Source organism: Papio anubis, chromosome 10, assembly GCF_008728515.1.
Source record: "Papio anubis isolate 15944 chromosome 10, Panubis1.0, whole genome shotgun sequence".
NCBI lineage: Eukaryota > Metazoa > Chordata > Mammalia > Primates > Cercopithecidae > Papio > Papio anubis.
The window spans coordinates 84,811,901-84,832,904 of NC_044985.1; the positions used below are offsets into that span (position 1 = coordinate 84,811,901).

Below are 21,004 nucleotides of genomic sequence, written 5' to 3' on the forward strand. Positions count from 1 at the left end.
CAGCTCACTGCAACCTCCACCTCCTGGATTCAAGCAATTCTCCTGCCTCAGCCTCCAAGTAGCTGGAATCACAGGCACGCCCCACCATATCCGGCTAATTTTTTTATTTTTAGTAGAGATGGGGTTTCGCCATGTTGACCAGGCTGGTCTCAGACTCCTGACCTCCAGTGATCCCAAATTGCTGTGATTACAGGCGTGAGCCACTGTGCCCAGCCTCATAATTGCTTCTGCATTCAATCTGTTGCAGAAAAACCTCACTGTATATTTATGACAGAATGACAGTGAAGATGGCAAATACTCTTTATATTAATATGAAAAATAGTTTTGACCCCATGGACCCCCTTAAAGGATCCTGAGGATCACAGTTTGATCACAAACTCTGTAGCAAGGTTGCCTAAGGTTAACGTTACTTATTAGCTATGTTTAAACCCTTGTACCCTCTTACTAGCTATACTCAAACCTTCTGTCCCTCATTTCTCTCATTTCAAAACTGGGAATAATAGTGGTACCTACTTCATACAGTTTTTGTATACTTAGAACAGTTCTTATCACAAGATAAACATTACATAAGTGTTTGCTATAAGCATTATATAATCTTCATGATATTATGTACTATGAAGTAGCTTGTTATTCTCATCTAATAGATAAGAAAATTAAAGTGTAAATGGGTGTGTGACCTATACAAGGTAACACAGTTTAAGTGGCAGAACTCAGATTTGAATCTAACGCTATAATTTTGAAATCTATGATTGAAAAAGGCACTATGTAATCTGGCCCCTATCTTATGGTTCATACTACTCTCCCCACAGCTTTCTATGTTCTGGCCATACTCTTCTTTCAACTTCTCTATAGCTTTAGGTGCACCTTACCTCCAGCACATCTGTGCAGGCTGTTCCAGCCTGGAATGCTGCCCTGCTCCTGCTATTTAAGTGGCTGGCTCTTTCTGATCTTGTCAGTCTCAGCAGCCTTTCCGAACCACTTTACGTAACTAGCAGCTCTTTTTCTATTCCCCAGTATTTTCCATTCCAACACAATATTTATTTCCTGCCTAGAACTTTGTGTTTTGTAATTTGTTTATCAGACCCCATTACTTATTGATTATCCATCTCCCCACTGGATTGTAAATTCCAAGAGAACAGGGTATATTTCTGCATTGCTCACTACTATGCATTCAAAGCTAACAAACATACTATGATTTCTGGATGTAAGACAGGTACTTAAAATATATATACATATATATATATATATATAGTCAGTGAACCATACTGTTTATATGTCCTCAGACAACTCATTTAAACCCTTTGGGCTTCAGTTTCCTAAAATGAATAGTTATTTTCTAACTCTAAAATCCTAAAAATAGATTTTAGTACCTTCATTTGAAAAATAGAATAGTACTGGTTACAGAGAAATTCTGTAAACATATATTTTCCTTTTTTTTTTTTTGAGACGGAGTCTCGCTCTGTCGCCCAGGCTGGAGTGCAGTGGTGCGATCTCAGCTCACTGCAAGCTCCGCCTCCCGGGTTCACACCAATCTCCTGCCTCAGCCTCCTAAGTAGCTGGGACTACAGGCGCCCACCACCACGCCCGGCTAATTTTCTGTATTTTTAGTAGAGACAGGGTTTCACTGTGTTAGCCAGGATGGTCTTGATCTCCTGACGTCATGATCCACCCGCCTCGGCCTCCCAAAGTGCTAAGATTACAGGTGTGAGCCACCGCGCCTGGCCAAACATGTATTTTCTAACTAGGCACAGCACTATTAGTACATAGAGATATCTACAGAGCACAGCTATAAGTAGACTGCAAGGTATCTTTTATTTTTTGAGATAGGGGTCTTGCTATCTTGCCTCAGCTGGTCTTGAACTCCTGGGCTCAAACAATCCTCCCACCTCAGCCTCCTGAATAGCTAGGATTACAGCATACGCTACGGTGCCTGGCCTTGCAAGCTTTCTGTTTCTCTAACCATAGAATATAAAATTCTGCAGATCATTTCTTCTACTGTATATTACATCTATCCCATCACACGGTAAAAACTATACTTAAAAGAACTCAAGCTGATATTCCAGCATGCAGTTTAATTCAGATCCATACTGCCTTAGTTCCAGAATGTATAACTAAGAGGCTATCACAGAAAATGACTATCTTTTTGATAACTATGACAATGACGACCTTTTTATTATTAATAGTACTACCATTATTTACAGACGAGTTCTTGCTACGTTGCCCAGGCTGGTTTTGAACTCCTGGCCCCAAGCAATCCTCCCGCCTTGGGATTAGAGCTAGGATTACATGTGTGCACCACTGTACCAGAGATGGTAATGGCAACCTTTATTAGGGAACCCTAACTACAACATAATGAACAAAATAATAAGCTGCTGGAATGTGATCTGAAGAAGGTCAAGAACTACTTGCCGGGAAGAAAACTCACAGTATTTGTCCAAGGTCTCTAAGTACAATAATATGTGTCCTTGGGAAAGTTACTTAACTACTCTCTGTCTTCAAATTCCTCACTTATAAAATGAGAATACATACCTATAACAAAGGTTTATTTTTAAAGATTTAATAAATCAACACACATAAGGTCTTACTTAGAACAGTGACTGTACAACATAAGTCTTCAATGGATGCTTGCTACTATTATTATTATAGAAATATTATTAATATAATCATTTAATTTTTGAACAATTTAGGAGGCATTTTTTTCCTGTAAAGTACAGAGATTATTCATCCATTCTTTCAACTAATATGCACTGTGAATACCAATTACATGCTAGGTACCAAGTAAAATGTTAAAGATACAACAGTGAGCAAAACTAACTGTGGTAAGCGCTCTCAAAGGTTTCTTGTGGATCAAAATTACGGGATAAACCAAGCTACACAATTATCAAGACAACATATGAAATAGCCAGTGATGGTTTTGCTACTGCTAATTTTCAAACTTGATCAACAACTATGAAGATACTTCAAGGTGTAAGTCTAAAACTTAGGCATTTAAGACATACTGTTAGCATAATCACCAAATTTCCTAAGGAAAAGCCCAGAGCTGCACTGTCTAACACAGGAAGCTACTTGTGGCTACAGTGTCCTATATTGGACTGCAAAGATATAGAATATAGCCATCATCAAAGAAGTTCTATTGGACAGCATTGATCTAGATGTAGCCAGATAATACAGTTATGCTGAGTAAATTCAATTCTTCAATAAAGTTTAGATAACAGAAAGGTTTTTTAAAAACACATTTATAAAAGGGAAAAACTTTCAAAAATAGAATTCAAAGGCAATAATTAAGATGTCATTATGTTAAGTAAAACTGCTTAATAAATAGAAGCTATCCAGCAAAGGTTACCAAAAATGCTAACATGTCTAACGATATAGAAAATTCATTCTTTATCCTTTAAAAAGTTAAAGTCTTAATTTTACCTGTATTAAGATCAGTTTTCTAAAGGAGGAGGTGGCACAGGAATTCGGCAGAGTTCAAGTGGGGAATTCATTTGTTAAGAGTTAAATATTTTCCAATTCTATAAAAAATACAAATAGAAAACTGAAATATTGAAGAAATAGTCTCAAGAATGTAATACAAAGAACAGTTTTGATAGGCATTTACAATACAGCTTATCTAATTTTAAGAAATAATCATAGATCCAAAAATTTCTGTAACAACTAGCATACTTGCATACCTTTATCAAACCTAATTAAAATGCATTATTTTGAAGACAGAAAGTCTGAATTTTAATTTCAAATTTGCCATTAATTATCTATAAGACCTTGAGTAGATTACTTAAATTATCTGGTGCCTCACTTGCATTATCTGTAATATTAAGTCCCTTCCAGACAAAAATTATATGACTCTTTTGAAACATGTTATAGTGGTTTTTCTTTCTCTCTCTCTCATACACACACACACACAAACACACAATCATTTTAAAAATACCCTCATTAAAATCATAATATGCAGTATAAAACCAAGCTTAAATAATAAGTATCATAAGCTACAAAATTATTTTGGTTGAGTTTCACATAACTGAAAAACTTACCTTTTTTAGAAAAGAACACAAAAAATGCTATTATGCTGAATTTTTGGCAGAAAAACACATTAAAAGATTGTCAGAATCATTTTCAAATTGCTAAAATGGAGACTTTTCTTAGAAAGTAATAACTATTTTCATGTGTTTGCTGACTACATTATGCTCTCCTTTCTTTGATACAAAGAATACTGTGATAAAATTCTCTTAGAATTATATTAACTGAAGATGTGTCAGGACCCCCTACTCCACTACAGCAGCTGACACTTTATCTCATATACTGGGCTTTCACATGTGAGTTTTGTTTTATGAGAAGGTTCTGCAGTAGAGGGAAGAACTTGAACAGGACTAAGGGAGTATTTCTGGAAAGACACAAAAGAGACTGGTAGTACTTTAAGAAGGGGCACTTGATGGAAATAGGGTGTACCTTGGGAATTTTGAACCACAACCACCAAGACAATTGCCAAATTGAAGCAGTCTGTAGGCAGAATGGCTATGTGGGGAACCTCTACAGAGACAAATCTCCCATAGTCTTCCAGGGCCAAGGAGATAGATACTCAGTAGACTCTCAATTTAAAAAGTAACAAACAAAAAGGCCAAATGATAAGAACAATGAGTTTTATTAAACTTTAAGACAACCCTAAAATAGCTCAATCTCTGTCTGGTTGAAGGTAATTAGGTCCTTACCAATTTGTGCAACAGAGAAAAATGTGATCCCTACTGGGAACACTGTATAGCACCTCTATGGTTCTTTCATATACAAAGTCTGGCACACAATTTAAAAATTACTAAAAATACAAAGGGATAAAAAAAAGACCAATAATTAAGAGAAAACTAGACAAGAGAATCAGACTCACAGACATTTTAAAAATGAAGTTAATACACAAGGACAATTATTTAAAGTAATCCTGATTAATAGAAAACAGAAGGGGAAATGTACAAAACTGCTGAAGATGCAACATTTCACTAAAGGATTAGGAACTACAAAAATAATTAAATAAGCACTCTAGAACCGAAAAACACAATATATGAAACTAAGAACTCAATATAGAGCCCTCTCAGCATAGCCGGCAGCACATCAGTCTTATAATCTGAAGAATTTAATATATTGATCTTAGAGCAAATGAGACACAGCGGAAAACAGGATGAGTTAACTAGAAGACAAATCAATAAAAAATACCCGAACCGAAGCATAAAGAGAAAAGAATGGAAGACAGAGGAAGGGGAAAGGGAAAGTAGTGAAAGGAGGAGGGAGAAGTTTAAGACAAATGTGACACACACTCACAATGTCTAATGTGTGTGTGTGTGTATCACATTTCTCATATATATATATAAAACAGAAGTCCTAGAAAAGAAGAGAAACTGATAAATGTAATATTCTAACAAAGAATAACTGGGAGTTTTCAAAAACTGATGAAAGAAATCAATATAGAGATTCAGAATGCTTTGCCAACACCAAGCAGGATATATTAAAAGGAAATTCTACCTAGGATGCCATAAACTAGGGAAGGAAGGGAAGAAGTAAGGGGGGGGAGATCATAAAAGCAGCCATAGGAAAAAAAAAGAGTTGCTCTTCGCAAAACAGTAAGACTCACATATTTCTCAACAGAAATAACAGAAGTCAGAATATAATAGAACAACACTGTTAAAGGGTCAAAGAGAAAACAACTGCCAATCTAGAATACTATGCCCAGCAAAACTATCCTTCAAAAATAAAGGTGAAATTTTAAAATTTGCAAAAAAAAAGATTCTCACCTTCTCACCTACAAGCCTGCACTAAAAGAGAATTAAAAGGAATTATTCAGGCAGAAGGAAATTATCCTAAATCATAAACATGGAAACGTAGGAATAAATAAACAATATCATCTGCTCAGTTCTGGGGCATAAAAATATATATATATCAGGGTAAATAGTGTAAGGAAATGTTAATAGTGACAGTTCAAAACAGTAACTGAAATGCCTTGTAAGGTTTAAAGGTTCTAAGATTTTTAGCAGTTGTGTGACACTAGTAATAGTAATAATTTGTATTATACTGTAAAAGTTAAAGAAGGAAGTTGTAATTTTTAGGATAACCATTACAATAAAATTATATATATATAAAACAAGTTAGAAGGAAAATATAACATTTAATCTAAAAGCAAGCAAGAAATTTAAAAAAAAAAACAAAACAGATGGGCCAAATAGCAAATGACAGTAAGATTATACATATAAACCCAACTATATTAATAATTATATTACAGTATATAGACCAAGATTGTCCAACTCACAGCCCAGGGCGGGCTTTGAATGTGGCCCAACACAAATTTGTAAACTTTCTTAAAACACAATGCGATTTTTTTTTTTTTCAGCTCATCAGCTATCATTAGTGTTAGTGTATTTTATGTGTGGCCCAAGACAATTCTTCTGCTTCCAATATGACCCAGGGAGGCCAAAAGAGTGGATAACCCGATATAGAAAAAATTCTTCTAGTAAAAGACAAATTTTGTCAGACTGGATTAAACAAACAAAGAAGCACAGTCCTTAAAAAAGACACACTAATTTCAGAGAAAGATTTAGAATATATGGCAAGAATGATTATTAGAGATTAAAGTAGTATTAATGAAGGGATCGATCCAACAGGAAGGTACCACAATCATAAACTTATATGTACCCAGTAACCTCAAAATACATAAAGCAGCAGGGCATGGTGGCTCAAGCCTATGATTACAGCACATTGGGAAGCTTGAGCTCAGGAGTTCAAAACCAGTCTGGGCAACATGGCGAAACCCATTATCTAGAAAACAAACAAACAAACAAAACCAGCGTGTGGTGGTATATGCCTGTAGTCCCAGCTACTTGGGAGGTTGGAAGGATCACTTGAGCCCAGGAGGTCAAGGCTGCAGTGAGCCACGATCACACCACTGTACTCCCGCCTTAGCAACAGAGCAAGACTCTGTCTTAAAAAAAAAAAAAGAAAAAAAACACATAAAGCAAAAATTTGCAGAATTAAAAGGAGAAAAAGACAAAGCCATAATAATAGTTGGAGACCCACATCTCTCTCAGCAAACTGACAGAAAAGGCAACCAAAACTCAGTAAGATCTGAATGGTGCAATTAACAAACAACCAAAATGACTAATATAGAACACTGTACCGAGCAACAACACAATTTGAATTATCTTCTTTTTTTTTGAGACGGAGTCTCACTCTGTCTCCCAGGCTGGAGTGCAGTGGCGCAATCTTGGCTCACTGCAACCTCTGCCTCCTGGGTTCAAACGAATCTCCTGCCTCAGCGCCCAGAGTAGCTGAGATTACAGGTGCTTGCCACCACCCCTGGCTAATTTTTTTGTTTGCTTGTTTTTTTGTATTTTTAGTAGAGATGGGGTTTCACCACATTGGCCAGGGTAGTCTCAATCCTCTGACCTCGTGATCCACCCACCTTGGCCTTCCAAAGTGCTGAGATTACAGGCATGAGCCACTGCACCTGGCCTAAAATTACATTCCTAAATTATCTATAGGTCAAAGAAGAAATCTCTACAAAAATTTAAAAAATAAGCTGGGTGTGGTGATGCACACCTGTGGTTCCAGCTACTCAAGAGGCTATAAGGTGGGAGCATTGCTTGAGCCCATGAGTTTAAGGCTGCAGTGAGCCGTAACTGTGCCACGGCACTCCAGCCTGGGCAACAAAGTGAGACCCTGTCTCAAAAAAAAAAAAATTCCCCCAAAACAAAACAAAGAGAAAACCATGTCAGTATAAAATGGACACATTTCTTAAAAAATATAAATTACTAATGCTGAAAGAAACAGAATATCCAAACAGCCCCAAAGCAAATAAAGAAATGGAATGTATTATTAAAAATCTTTCCTTAAGGAAAATCTCAAGTAAAGATGTTTTCACCAGTGAATTATTCCAGTTACGGGAGAAACCACACCAAGATTATAAAAGTCATCCCGAGAATAGAAAATAATAAATATGCAGAGGAGGGAGAATCTCTTGAAACCGGTAGGCAGAGGTTACAGTGAGCCAAGATCGCGCCACTGCACTCCAGCCTGCATGATACCCTGTCTCGAAAAAGGAAAAAAAAAAAAAAAGAATGAAGACTTCCTAACTATTTTTAAGAACCAGTATAATATCCAGGTGCAGTGGCCCACGCCTACAATCCCAGTACTTTGGGAGGCTGAGGCAGGCAGATCACTTAAGGTCAGGAGTTCAAGACTAGCCTGGCCAACATGGTGAAACCCCATCTCTACTAAAAATACAAAAATTAGCCAAGTGTGGTGGTAGGTGCCTGTAATCACAGTTATTTGGGAGGCTGAGGCAGGAGAATCACCCGAAGCCAGGAGGCAGAGGTTGCAGTGAGCCGAGATCGCACCATTGCACTCCAGCCTGGGGGACAGAGCAAGACTCAGTTTCTGAATACAAGGTTAATTAATACAAAAAAAATCAATTGTGTTTCTATAAACCAAACACAAATTTTTAAAAATGCATCTTACAACAGCATTAAAAAAATAAGACTAGAAATAAATCTAACAAAAGATGTATAAGAAAACAAGAAAACATTTTTTAGAGAAAATAAAGATGGTTTAAATAAAGCAGAGGATATACCATGTTCATGAGTTGGGAAGACTCATAAAGATGTCAGTTCTCCCTCAATTAATCACTCCCTTAGTATTAAGCATATGTATTGCCTAATCTGTCATTGTGTGGGGTGGGGGCAGGAAAACTGTAAGATCCTGGCACAAAAACCAGCCCAAAACTGAGATTGGACCAAGACCATAGAGAACACCCCAATCCTCAATCATAAGCCTAATACTAGGGAAGGAGAAAAGTGTGAGGAGAGAAGGGCCTTCCATTTCTCAATAAGATAGAGTGACAGAAAGTCAACTTACCTTCTTGCCTGAATTTAAGACATGGAAGAAAGCCGGGCATGGTGGTTCATGCCTGTAATCCTAGCACTTTTGGAGGGCAAGGAGGGTGGACCACTTGAACTCAGGAGTTCAAAACTAATTTGTGCAATATGGTGAAACCCCATCTCCACTAAAACTACAAAAGCTAGCCCAGCACAGTGGCACACACCTGTAGTCCCAGCTACTCAGGAGGCGGAGGCAGGAGAATCACTTGAGCCCAGGAGGCGAGGCTGCAGTGAGCCGAGATCATGCCACTGCACTACAGCCTGGGCAACAGGAGTGGGGGAAAAGAAAAAACACAGAAGAAAATATGAAACAAAGGTAGGTCACAGTGGCTTACACTTGTTATCCCAGCACTCTGGGAGGCCAAGGCAGGAGGACAGACTGAGCCCAGGAGTTTGAGACCAGCCTGGCCAATACAGTGAAACCTCATTTCTGCAAAAAAAAATTATTTTAAATTAGCCAGGCACGGGGGCACATGCCTGTAGTTGCAGCTACTCAGGAGACTGAGGTGGGAGGAACACTTGAACTTGGGAGGTGGAGGCTGCAGTGAGAAGTGACTGTGCCACTGCACTGCAGCCTAGGCAACAGAGTGAGACTCTATCTCAAAAGAAAAAGAAAAAAATAAAGAAAATACATGAAACACAAGTTTTCATGACACTGGACGCAGACAATGAAGAACAATGAAGTTGCCTCAACTTCCTTCCTCAAGACTTTCCAGGCTGCAGGGTAAGGAAGAGAAAGGCAAGTGAAAACTCGTAGACTCTCTGAGTTAAGGAGGCAGAGCCAAGAGTACAGGTAGACCAAAGTGTTAGAGGACAGGGTAACGCGGAGAGCTGTACTGAGAACGAACCCTGGAGATCTGCAAAGGATCCCTCTCTAGTAGTCAAACGAAAACTGATCAGCACACTGTATGTGTGAGGAAACTACTAGAAACCAGGAAAAGAAGCACCAGATTAGAGGTAGCAGTGTCCAGAACTTACACAGGGCCAGAAATAGTGCCACTTCTCACCAATTCCATTGAGGATGGGGTCAAGTACACATAAGAGTTCTTCCTAAGTAATGGGGACTTACCAGCCCTACAGCGAACACAGATCCAGTACTCTCTATTAAATCTTAAAATCTTTTTTTTGTTTGTTTGTTTGTTTGTTTTTTTGAGACAGAATTTCGCTCTTGTCAACCAGGCTGGAGTACAATAGCACGATTTCCAGTCACCGCAACCTCCGCCTCCTGAGTTCAAGTAATTCTCCAGCCTGGGCCACCCAAGTAGCTGGGATTATAGGTGCCCGCCACCATGCCCAGCTAATGTTTGTATTTTTAGTACAGACAGGGTTTTACCATATTGGCCAGGCTGGTCTCAAACTCCTGACCTCAGATGATCTGTAAAATCAAAATCTGGAACTATTTTCAAATAAATGTAACTGCATCCCAGAGCAGAGTTCGAAAACATTTATAGGAACGCAAAACTATCCCACATAATGCAAAGGTTTAAAAAGTGCTTGCACACTGGCGTTTGCCCTTCTTTCTACTTTTAAAATCTAGCAGCCATGTGAAGAAGCCAGAGCTAGCTTAATGAATAGACATAGGCCGGCCAACCGCCAGCACTATCCAACAAATGTGTGAGTGAAGCCATCTTAAATAACAGTCCCAGTGAAATGACATGAGTAATCTCAGGGAAGATCAAAAAAAGAACTGCCCAAGCCAGGCGCGGTGGCTCATGCCTGTAATCCCAGCACTTTGGGAGGCCAAGGCAGGTGAATCATGAGGTCAGGAGATCGAGACCATCCTGACTAACATGGTGAAACCTTGTCTCTACTAAAAATAGAAAAAAAATAGCCAGGCATGGTGGCAGGCACCTGTAATCCCAGCTACTCAGGAGGCTGAAGAAGGAGAACCATTTGAACCCAGGAGGCAGAGGCTGCAGTGAGCCAAGATCGTGCCGCTGACCCATAGAATTGTGAGCAAATAAAATAGTTGTCATGTTAAGCTACTAAATTTTGGGGCTATACAATAAAGGGTAACAAATACATATGTTAAAGAGGGGAGTTGAAAATCATGCATAAATCTACTATAAAGGACATTAAAAAGTGTTCATCACTAGATAATTTTCAAAACAGATCTTATTAACTGAGTCCCTACCAAGACATTCTGAGAGACACTAAATGCCAGGAACTAGAAACCAGCTCTTAGTTCAAAATGACACAGGTTTGTATTAGCATTAGAACTCAATGCAGCATCCCTTCCTGGTCCCCAGGCTGCAGGGGAGTTAGCCTACTGAAGAAAGTAATGAAAACAGTGATCTAACAAAAATCATAGTTGTCCACTTATAGGTCCTGGATATCAATACTTTTAAATTATCCATATAAATTTAGTGATGTCAATTATCTTCGTCCTTTTTTGGATATCTGCCTGCTCTAGCCACATGGGCTTTCTTAATGTTTCTTGAACATGCCAAACTCGTTCTTGCCTAAGAGGCTTTGTGCTTCTATTCCCTTTGCTGCCCAGCTGCATGCATTAGTTTCCTTCTTACTTCATCCAGGTCTCTGCTCAATCCAAAAAAAAAAAAAAACCCACTACCCATCACCAGTCACAATCACTCTCTATCCCATGATCTGCTTTACTATTCTCCACATTTACTAGTACTTGTTTACTGCCTATTTTCTCCTACTGGAATACATAAACACATAGGAGGTTGTCTTCTTATTCACCACTAAATCCACAGTCCCTATTTCAGTGGCTAGACAAAGCAGGTAGTCACTAGATGTACAGGGAAGCAAGAAAAGATCCCTATTCACCTAAGTGTTATTGGGGTCATGGCAGAGTAATGACCTCAGAAAATCCTCTCCTCCATAAAAGCAACAAGACACTGGTAAAAAGTGTCAGAATGAACTTTTTCAGAACTTTGGAAATTAGGCAAAAGGTTAACGCAATCTGGGAAGTGTTTATTCAAGAAAAGTAGCTGAATCTCTAAGTAGCTGAGACTACAGGATGTACCCACTGTGCCCAGCCGTCAAGGAGTTTTAACTTGCCCTATTCCCATTCCACCTCCCCAGCTCCACAGTAGCCTTGAAAACAAAAAGACCACAATCACACTAAGAGCCAGCAGACTGGCAGCCACTAAAGGTGACAGAATGGTCTGCAATGCCTTCAAAGCCTCATTCTTGAAAAACTAATTATTTGACCCGTCTGATAGTTCCTGGAAGACCCTGATATGGTTCGGCTATGTCCCCACCCAAATCTCATCTTGAATTGTAACTCCCACAATTCCCACATGTCGTGGGAGATGATTAAATTATGGGGTGGATCATTCCTGCTCTGTTCTCATGAATGAGTCTCATGAGATCGGATGGTTTTAAAAATGGGAATTTCCCTGCACAAGCTCTCCCTTTGCCTGCTGCCATCCATGTAAGATGTGACTTGCTTCTCCTTGCTTTCTGCCATGATTGTGAGGCTTCCCCAGCCATGAGGAACTGTAAATCCATTAAACCTATTTTTCTTCCCAGTCTCGGGTATGTCTTTATCAGCAGTGTGAAAATGGACTAATACAGACCCCATTTGCAAGGATGTCTTTAATTTGACTTGAAGATCAACCAGTGCAAAGTCTTTTCCCTAGGGGTATTTGTCTAAAACAGGAGCAGTTATTTAATATCCCGGCTGCCTAAGGCAGTGGATACAGTTAGGGCAAACAACAGGCCAGTCAAAAAGCCTAAAAAGAAAAGCTGGGAGCCAGGCACGGTGGCTCATGCCTGTGCACTTTGGGAGGCCAAGGCTGGTGGATGACTTGCGATCAGGAGTTCGAGACCAGTCTGGTCAACATGGTGAAACCCCACCTCTACTAAAAACACAAAAATTAGCTGGACATGGAGGCACACACCTATAGTACCAGCTATTCAGGAGCCTGAGGCAGCAGAACTGCTTAAACCCGGAAGCAGGAAGTTGTGGTGAGCCAAGATCACACCACTGCCCTCCAGCCTAGGCAACAGAGTGAGACCCTACCTCAAAAACAAACAAAAAACCCAGAAAAGAGAAGCTGGGGAATGAGATGTCCAAAAAGGACTCTGAAAAGCTCCAACAACTTCCCGGGAATCCAGAAGGTCATATTCATGCAAAGGGATGTGTACTCAGAGCTATATGCATGCTCAGGAATAGTCTGAGAAGCCCTTAAAATCTCATTAGGGGCTAACCTGAGGCTCTGCACACAAGTCACTACTGGAAAATTAATGGCATCTTTTGCAACTCTACTGGGAGAGGATTCTTGCAAGCTTGAGCTTGGTTTCTTCCAGACTTCATTCCATTTGCCTTTTGCTTTGCTGATTTGCCTTCTATCATCTCATTGTAATAAACTATAACTGTAAATAAAATATTGAGTTCTAAGAGTCAATCTTGGAAATCATGAAATGTGGGAATGGTCTTGAGGGACCCTCTACAAAGCTCCTAAGCCCTTTTGACATAAACCTAGTTAATGAAGATAACCTCCTAGCTTCCTGCCAGGACAAGAAGTTCCAGCCTTACCTTGCACAAATCCTGCCTTCAGCCTAGAATCAGACATTTCTCCAAGGAACTCCTTTCAGTAGGAAACAATACTTTAAAGACTACACTATGGGTGCTAAAGCTTGGGCATATCTTAAATACAATTTACTCCCAATTAAGTGACATAGGGGTAGAGAGAGGAAAGGATCCATTCCTTGTGTTTCTAGTAAAAAAAATTTTTCCCCCATAAAAAGTAGTATCCAACTCTGAAGAACCTAAAAACATGTTGGATATACAACCTGTTTAGGTATGTAGGCACAAAATTAAAGTAGAAAAATAAATTCCAAGAAAATATGTTGAATTTTTTTTATTTTAATTTTATTTTAATTTTAATTTTCAGAGATGAGTTCTTGCTGTGTTGCCCAGGCTGGTCTTGAACTCCGGGCATCAAGCAATCCTCCTGACTTGGCCTCCCAAAGTGCTGGGATTACAGGCATGAGCCACTGCACCTGGCCTATGTTGAATTTTAGAATAAACCTTTCAAATACTGAATAAATAAATGTTGGTTTAAACTTTACTTAATTAACTGACACAGTTCATAATAAGTTCTTCCTAAAGGCAAAAATATTTGAAATATTGGCATCTTTTTTTCTTTTGTGTTTTCTTTTGTGTTTTTTCCCAATTTTTTTTTATTGTGGTAAAACACACTTAACAAAAAATTTACCATCTTAACCATTTTTAATGTACATTTCAGTGGTATTAAATATATTCTTAATGTTGTCCAACCATCACCATACTCTTTTTTTTTTTTTTTTAATTTTTATTTATTTATTTATTTATTTATTTTTTTTTTTTTTTTTTTTTTTTTTTTTTTTTTTTTTTTTGAGACGGAGTCTCGCTGTGCTCCCAGGCTGGAGTGCAGTGGCCTGATCTCGGCTCACTGCAAGCTCCGCCTCCCGGGTTCACGCCATTCTCCCGCCTCAGCCTCCCAAGTAGCTGAGACTACAGGCGCCCGCCACCACGCCCGGCTAGTTTTTTGTATTTTCAGTAGAGACGGGGTTTCACCATGTTAGCCAGGATAGTCTCGATCTCCTGACCTCGTGATCCACCCGCCTCGGCCTCCCAAAGTGCTGGGATTACAGGCTTGAGCCACCGCGCCCGGCCCACCATACTCTTTTCATCTTGTAAAACTAAAACTCACGGTGAGCCGAGATCGCACCATTGCCTGAGCAACAAGAGCGGAGAAAAAAAAAAACACTAAAACTCTAAGCTAGGCGTAGGGGCTCACACCTGTAATCCCAGCCCTTCGGGAGGCCAAGGAAGGCAGATTATTTGAGCCCAGAAGTTTGAGACCAGTCTAGGCAACATGGCAAAACCCTGTCTCTATAAAAAATACAAAAATTAACCGGCCATGGTAGTGTGCACCTATAGTTCCAGCTACTCCAGGACTGAGGTGAGAGGAACACTTGAGCCCAGAGTTTGAGGTTACAGTGAGCTACGATCATGCCACTGCACCCCAGCATGGGTGACAGAGTGAAACCCTGTCTCTAAAAAAAAACATAAAAATAAAAATGAAGGACAAGTTATCATAGCTCAGTCTGCCACCACCACTTAGAAAGAAGCACAGTGCTGGGAGCAGTGGCTTATGCCTGTAATCCTAACTACTCGGGTGGCTGATGTGGGAGGATTACTTGAGGCCAGTAGTTCGAGACCAGCTTGGGCAACATAGAAAGACCCTATCTCTAAAATTAAAATAAAATAAAGAGGCCAGGCGCGGTGGCTCAAGCCTGTAATCCCAGCACTTTGGGAGGCCGAGACAGGTGGATCACGAGGTCAGGAGATCAAGACCATCCCGGCTAACACGGTGAAACCCCGTCTCTACTAAAAAATACAAAAAACTAGCCGGGCGAGGTGGCAGGCGCCTGTAGTCCCAGCTACTCAGGAGGCTGAGGCAGGAGAATTGCTTGAACCCGGGAGGTGGAGGTTGTGGTGAGCAGAGACCACACCATTGCACTCCAGTCTGGGTAACAAGAGCGAAACTCCATCTCAAAAAAAAAAAAAAGATGTTCTGCCATTTGGGCCTTAAGATCCAGCAAATTCAGTGGTATTCAAAGTGTCTGTGGTAGATGATAAAGTAGCTGTATAAAGCTACCAGTAGGCCCTAATAGGAGAATCACAACAAGGCACAGAAGTCCATCTAAAGCAGGATTTCTTAACCTTGGCACTATTGGCACTTTAGTCACCCTTGACATTGTGAATGGCTTTTACGTGATAGGATGTTTAGCAGCATCCCTGCCCTCTTCCTACTAGATGCCAATAGCACTGCCCTGAATTGTGACCAGCAAAATGTCTCTAAACATTGTCAAGTGTCCCCCTGGATGAGAACTACTGCTTCTGAAGAGAGTTATGCCCTCTCTGCAGATGACTGCTCTTCTTTTGAGAAATAGCTCCTTGCTTGACTTTTGAGCCCCAGCAGTGACTGACCATGTGACCTGACATACTCTCAAGAAGTGAGTGTTCCAATCCACCAAGCCATAAAGCTATATGTGCTGGCAGTGTTCCATCATTAAATGGAAGTGATATCGTGTGTCAAATGTGAACTTTCAAGGGAACATGGGAGGACTATATTTTTCTATCCTCTTTAAGTCAAATGTGACCTTACGACTTTTTTTTTTTTACCAAACAGCAGAAATCATTTCTGCAGAAACATTTATGTGCCAGTACGCAATTCTCCAGCCCGTTCTTCTCTTGTCACTATGATAATAGAAGCAGAGATAAATATAGATACGCAATGCTGACCCATCAAATGAAGAACAGCTGCCTGGAATCACCCAACTTGCAGCAGATTTTACATGAGAAGAAATAAATCTCTCTTTTTCACATTTTAAGCCTTTATTTGAAGGTTGGTTATTACCACTACATAACCAACTAATCCTGACTACAATGGTTGTAATGAGGTTAGAGCAGGCTCCAAAAGCACAAGTAAGCTAAAAGAACAAATGGCTCAGACACCCATGGCACTTACTTCTACTAATCAACTCTTCCTTAATCTATGGCCCTGTAGAGTTCCCTAAGATCAAATGAAAGAAGAAAAAAAAAACTTAGACCTGGTTTACACATGGTTGCATACAATATGCTGGCAGTGGCCTTACAGAGAAGTAGCCCTACAAGACAGGAGAAAGGGAATTCCCAGTAGGCAGAACTTCAAACAGTATCTCTTTGTTCACTATACCTGAAGAAACCGAAGATATGGATCTATTGGTTTGGCTAAATGGCCTTTGTAAACAGTATTTGCTCAACAGACTCATGAACAAAATGGTCTTGTCAGCAAGAATAGAAATTATACCCTGGCTCAACACAGACTTCCCCTCATCAATGTTGATCTACAATTTCACAATATGCCAGGCTATCTCACACTTCACACATTTTCTTATGCTACACTCCTCTCTGGAATGCCTTTCAACTACCCTCTATCCTAACTGCCCTCCCCTTCTTCCAACACTCAGACCAACAGTTGCCTCCTCTATGAAGCTTTTGCATAGCATACAATCCTGCATCAATTCAAAGCCCTCTCCTTCCTGTTCACACAGCAGTTCTCAACATAGGGTCCACAGACCCCCAGGGATCTATAATAAAACTCAAACTTTGATAAGAAGAAAATTGTATCATACTTTTTACCAATCTCTAACTAAAATTTATAATGTCATTAGATTGTGAGTATAGGCAAAACAATAAAACAAACAACCATAATATTTTTACGATTTGGTCACCAATAGAAATCACAGGTATTAGGCCAGGCACGATGGCTCACGCCTATAATTCCAGTACTTTGGGAAGCCAACACGGGTGGATCACTTGAGGTCAGGAGACCACCCTGGCCAACATGGTGAAACCCCGCCTCTACGAAAAATACAAAAATTAGCCAGGCGTCATGGCGCATGCCTGTAGTCCCAGCTACCCAGGAAGCTGAAGCATGAGAATCACTTGAACCTGGGAGGTGGAGGTTGCAGTAATCTGAGATCGCACCATTGCACTCCAGCCTGGGAAACAGGGCCAGACTTCATCTCAAGAAAAAAAGAGAAATCACAGAAATTTTCATATCAACTTACATTTGTTTCTTACCACTATGTCATGACACTTTTTTCTGGTCAGAGAGCTTCCATTCTACCCTGGATAAAAATGTTTCCAATCTCATCTGCCCAGATATTTAGCTAAACATTTTTCTAGGTGTTTCCATATGAGATTAACATTTAAATCTATAGACTGAGTAAAGCAGATTGCCCTTCCTAATGTGGGTGGATGTCATTTAATCAGTGGAAAGCCTGAATAGACAAAAAGGCTAAGCCTCCCCCAAGTAGAGAGAGTCAGTTTCTTCTGCCTAAGGACATTGACTTTCTCCTGCCTTCAAACTCAAACTGAAACATTAGCTCTTCAGAGTCTCAAGCCTGAGTGACTGCTACTATGTTATCTCTGGTTCTCAGGCATTTGGACTGTGTCTGACTGGAACTATACCATCAGCTCTCCTGAGTCTCCAGCTTGCCAACTACCCTGCAGGCGTGGTAGCAAGCACCTGTGATCCCAGCTACTCAAGATGCAGAGACGGGAAGATCATCTGAGTTCAGGAGGTAGAGGCTGCAGTGAGCTGTAATTGCACCACTGCACTCCAGCCTGGGCAACAGAGTGAGACCTTGTCTCCAAATATGATAATAATTATTAAATATATTAATTAGATTTATATATATAATTTATATATATATGGCAACTGTTGAAATGGTCCTAGTGAGCCGCCCAGTGAGAGGTTAGAGGCCTGAACAACTACTACTGCTGCTATTACTATTAATAGCAGCTAATATTTATTGTGCACCAAGTACTATAATAAAAATATTCTGTGTATCTGCTCATTTAATCCTAACAACTCTTCTTAAAAACTTTTAATTTTGAAATTATAGACTCATGGGAAGTTGAAAAAAAATTGCCAGCAGGTCTCATGTACCCTTTGCCCATTTTCCCTCAATGGGAACACCTTGAATAACTACAGTAAAATATCAAGACCAGGAAATTGACATTGCTACAGTCTACAAAGTTTATTCAGATCTAACTAGTTTTACAAGCACTCATGTATATGTGTGTGTATAGCTCTATGCAATTTTATCACATATGTAGACTCATGTAATTACCACCACAATCAAGATACAGAACTGTTCTGTCACCAAGACACTCTTGTAGTCCCACCCACTCCCCTCTCCTTGATAACTAAACCATGGCAACCATGAATCTGTTCTCCATCTCTTTATTTTTAGTATTCAAGAATGTTATATAAATGGAATCATGGAATATGCAATTTTCACATTTTTTTCACTTGAGACCCATTCAAGTTGTTACATATCAAACAGTCCATTCCTTTTTATTGCTGCATAGCAGTCCATGATACAGATGCACTATAGTCTATTTAACCTGTTGAAGAACATTTATGTTTCCAGTTTTTGGCTATTAGGAATAAAGATGCTATGAGAATTCACACAAATTTTTATATGAATGTAAGTTTCAGTTTCTCTCGAACAAATGCCCAAGACTGCAATTGTTGGCTTGTATAACTCTATTTCTAAAGATAAGGACACTGAGATGTAAATAGTGGAGCTGGGATTCTAATCTAGACAGTTGCCTCCAGGCCCTAACTCTTCATAATATTTCTAGCCGCTATAGAAATTGAGAGAAGTACATGGAATCAAAAAAAGAGTAAGAAGGTAAAGTCAACAGAACCTAGCATTGCTCAGATGAGGGGTAAGTGTTAAAGATAGACAACATCAGGGTTCCAGCTCCAGCAGGTTAGAAAGATGATAAAAGGGAAAACATGAATTCACTTTTAAACATATTATATTTGAAGGACCTGTAGATCATCTTCATCCAGCAGGCAATTACATGTATAGAATAGGAACTAAAGTTCAAGGGAAAGCTCTGGATTAGAGACACAGATTTGAGAACCATCATATTTGGATGCTAATTAAATAAAAAAGATCACAGAGTAACAAAGTATAAAATGAGAGAAGATTCAGAACCTTAAGGAACAGAAACATTTAAGTCTTAAATTTTATATTCATTTCCCCTAGTATTTTCCATAAACAGTAGATACTGTAAAATACTGCAAATTCAAATTAACTTTAGATTTTTTAAAAGTCCTTCATGTTTTCTTGCCTTTTTTTTTTTTTTGGAGACACAGTCTCACTTCATCACCCAGGCTGTAGTGCAGTGGCACAATCTTGGCTCACTGCAACCTCCACTTCCTAGGTTCAAGCAATTTTCCTGCCTCAGCCACTCGAGTAGCTGGCACTACAGGTGTGCACCACCATGCCCAGCTAACTTTTGTATTTTTAGTAAAGACAGGGTTTCACCATGCTGGCCAGGCTGATCTTGAAATCCTGACCTCAAGTGATCTACCCACCTCGGCCTCCCAAGATGCTGGGATTACAGGCATAAGCCACTGTGCCCAGCCATTATGTTTTCTATTTGAGTCTTACAGTTACCCTATAATGTAGACAGGACAGTAGTATATTCTCTCCCATCCCCACACCCTTTTTCATTTAAAAAGTATAAACTAATAAATAAATTTTAAAAAGAATGAATGCACAGATTAAAAAGCCTCAATAGAAAAGAATATGGAAAAAGTATAACTTTCAGTCCCTGCTCAGTATCTAACTTGTCTCTCTCATCCATATATATATATATGGAAAGGAATTTAAGGAGGTTAATTGGCAAGTCTTAGTAGCTAACAAAAGTCTATATTAATTAAGAATCAGGGAGACTCTTTTCACAAGATAGTGCCAAAGGCGAAGAAGGAAGCTCCTACCCCCTCTTAAAGCAGAAGCCAAAGCAAAGGCTTTGAAGGCCAAGAAAGCAGTGCTGAAAGGTGTCCACAACCACATACACAAAAAAAGAAGATCCACAAGTCACCCATGTCCCAGTGGCCCAAGGCAGCCCCAGAGGTAGCCCAAATATCCTTATAAGATAGCAGGATACGAGGAGAAAGAAGCTTCACCACTATGCCATCATCAGGTTCCTGCTGATCACTGAGGCTACCATGAAGAAGATACAAGACAACAACATACTTGTGTTCATTGTGGATGTTAAAGTCAACAGGCACCAGGTCAAACAGGCTCTAAAGAAGCTCTTTACCATCGATAAGGCCAAGGTCAAGACCCTAATCAGACCTGATGAAGAGAAGAAGGCATATGTTTGACTGGCTCCTGATTATGATGCTTTGGAGGTTGCCAACAAAATTGGGATCATCTAAACTGAGTTCGGCTGGCTAATTCTAAGTATATATCTTAATATCTTTTCACCAGAAAAAAAAAAAAGAATCAAGCACTATCAACAGTTAAGTATTCATAATGACAAAGGTGATGGATAAATTGGATTCTAACACTTTTTGAAGTTTCATGTGTTAAAATAGGACAAAATAGATATTCTGTAACCCATGCTTTGCCATTCAATAAATTGATGCCATTTACCATATTTTATGACTACTTTTTTGGCAGTTATATTTCAAACCTAGAAAGTACTATAATTCTATAAATAATCAAAGTCACACCTCTTAATATATTACATAATTGGGTTTTTACGCTTTTCTCTAAAA

General features: G+C 39.4%; 1 protein-coding gene across 11 annotated transcripts in view; it reads right to left on the bottom strand.

The window, feature by feature from the left end:
- FAM126B (family with sequence similarity 126 member B) overlaps window positions 1-21,004 on the bottom strand; it is an 84,016-nt gene that overhangs the window by 58,900 nt on the left and 4,112 nt on the right. For 8 of the 11 annotated variants that reach the window (XM_003907795.5, XM_009182740.4, XM_009182751.4 and 5 more), the window contains exon 2: window positions 3,418-3,515. The exons of 2 other annotated variants lie outside the window; for them this stretch is intronic. The gene's annotated coding sequence lies outside the window, so the exon portion shown is untranslated. Of the gene's footprint in view, window positions 1-3,417; window positions 3,516-9,073; window positions 9,174-21,004 lie in introns of those variants that run through there. One more of the 11 variants, XM_031651885.1, reaches the window with a different exon arrangement.